This window comes from Schistocerca serialis, unplaced genomic scaffold (assembly GCF_023864345.2).
Source record: "Schistocerca serialis cubense isolate TAMUIC-IGC-003099 unplaced genomic scaffold, iqSchSeri2.2 HiC_scaffold_1140, whole genome shotgun sequence".
Taxonomy (NCBI): domain Eukaryota; kingdom Metazoa; phylum Arthropoda; class Insecta; order Orthoptera; family Acrididae; genus Schistocerca; species Schistocerca serialis.
Window position 1 is genome coordinate 37501 of NW_026047338.1, and position 2500 is coordinate 40000.

Sequence of the window (2500 nt, forward strand, 5' to 3'; positions counted from 1 at the left end):
GGACCAGCACACTGCAGATGTCCACCGCGCTTCGCACCGGGCCCGCGAGGACCTACTTTGGCCGCACGGCGCCGCGTGCAGGGTGCGCCGGCGCGCAGCTGCGCCGCCTGCCGCCTCCGTCGGCCGGCGCGCCTGCCACTGGCCGCCCCCACCAGCCGGCTGTAGCGCGTGCGCCCACGCACCGCGCGGCCAGCACGCCGGGAGGCCCCCCCTCACCGGCCGGGGACGGTCCCACCCAGCCACCGCCGCGTATCGCTTCACACCCAGATGCCACTCACGTTCGTGGGCATGGTGGGTATCGCTGGAACAACCGGTTGGTAGCTCAACCGATCGTCGCCATCACTGATTCACCTCTAGCGAGAACAACCGCACCACAACGGTTTACCAGTTGTTCATTTGCGTAACGTCACCAGCAAACGTAGGCGTCCATCGCCATTTGCAAATTCAACGATTGTTGCATGCCTGTGTCAGGTGTCACGACACACTATGTCTGCCCACATACACGCAACAACATGTGCACGCTTCGCGAACACGTGGAAGGTGGCCCCCGTACGTATGCGATGTCCATTGCGCGAACGACTGTCAACCGGCCTCTGTCGCATGTCGCAGATGTGGAACGCAGTGCACCATGCTATCACGGTGTGTGAGAAGAGACGACTACGTCTGACAACACGCGCCACTACATCAACAGACGGCTCATGCTGATCGCCATCCAGGGCATACCACACTGCAATCCAGCTCTTATAGGGAGACGACACGTAGCTGAGTGCACAACATTTGGACCGCATGGTTCGCCGTTGTTGGCGCAGTCGTTGTACGGTCACATGTACCACGATGTATCATTCAGTACATGAGGACCAATGTGCAGTACAGTGTGTGATTTGGACGTACAACATCAGCGGACAGTTGACACAGGCCGTACCACAGCGTAGGCTAAGTGCTTCGCCATGCGAATGCCAATGAACAACTGCAAATGCCAATGAACAACTGCAAAGGGCATTGAGCATGTACGTCCTGCTGCCATCCACATTACAGTGTATAGCTGCAAGGTGTTTAACATGAAGCGATACACTGGGGACCGGGCAGTGCGAGTAGCAAACTATATTGCGGGGGTTGCAGTTAGGCAACACTACACTAATTTAACGCGTCGTATGACAATTACAGAGCAGGTTAAGGCCCAACGTGTGTTGGGTTAAGGCCCAACGTGTGTTGGGTTAAGGCCCAACGTGTGTTGGGTTAAGGCCCAACGTGTGTTGGGTTAAGGCCCAACGTGTGTTGGGTTAAGGCCCAACGTGTGTTGGGTTAAGGCCCAACGTGTGTTGGGTTAAGGCCCAACGTGTGTTGGGTTAAGGCCCAACGTGTGTTGGGTTAAGGCCCAACGTGTGTTGGGTTAAGGCCCAACGTGTGTTGGGTTAAGGCCCAACGTGTGTTGGGTTAAGGCCCAACGTGTGTTGGGTTAAGGCCCAACGTGTGTTGGGTTAAGGCCCAACGTGTGTTGGGTTAAGGCCCAACGTGTGTTGGGTTAAGGCCCAACGTGTGTTGGGTTAAGGCCCAACATAGGTTGGGTTAAGGCCCAACATAGGTTGGGTTAAGGCCCAACATAGGTTGGGTTAAGGCGCAACATAGGTTGGGTTAAGGCGCAACATAGGTTGGGTTAAGGCGCAACATAGGTTGGGTTAAGGCGCAACATAGGTTGGGTTAAGGCGCAACATAGGTTGGGTTAAGGCGCAACATAGGTTGGGTTAAGGCGCAACATAGGTTGGGTTAAGGCCCAACATAGGTTGGGTTAAGGCGCAACATAGGTTGGGTTAAGGCGCAACATAGGTTGGGTTAAGGCGCAACATAGGTTGGGTTAAGGCGCAACATAGGTTGGGTTAAGGCGCAACATAGGTTGGGTTAAGGCGCAACATAGGTTGGGTTAAGGCGCAACATAGGTTGGGTTAAGGCGCAACATAGGTTAGGTTAAGGCGCAACATAGGTTAGGTTAAGGCGCAACATAGGTTAGGTTAAGGCGCAACATAGGTTAGGTTAAGGCGCAACATAGGTTAGGTTAAGGCGCAACATAGGTTAGGTTAAGGCGCAACATAGGTTAGGTTAAGGCGCAACATAGGTTAGGTTAAGGCGCAACATAGGTTAGGTTAAGGCGCAACATAGGTTAGGTTAAGGCGCAACATAGGTTAGGTTAAGGCGCAACATAGGTTAGGTTAAGGCGCAACATAGGTTAGGTTAAGGCGCAACATAGGTTAGGTTAAGGCGCAACATAGGTTAGGTTAAGGCGCAACATAGGTTAGGTTAAGGCGCAACATAGGTTAGGTTAAGGCGCAACATAGGTTAGGTTAAGGCGCAACATAGGTTAGGTTAAGGCGCAACATAGGTTAGGTTAAGGCGCAACATAGGTTAGGTTAAGGCGCAACATAGGTTAGATTAAGGCGCAACATAGGTTAGGTTAAGGCGCAACATAGGTTAGGTTAAGGCGCAACATAGGTTAGGTTAAGGCGCA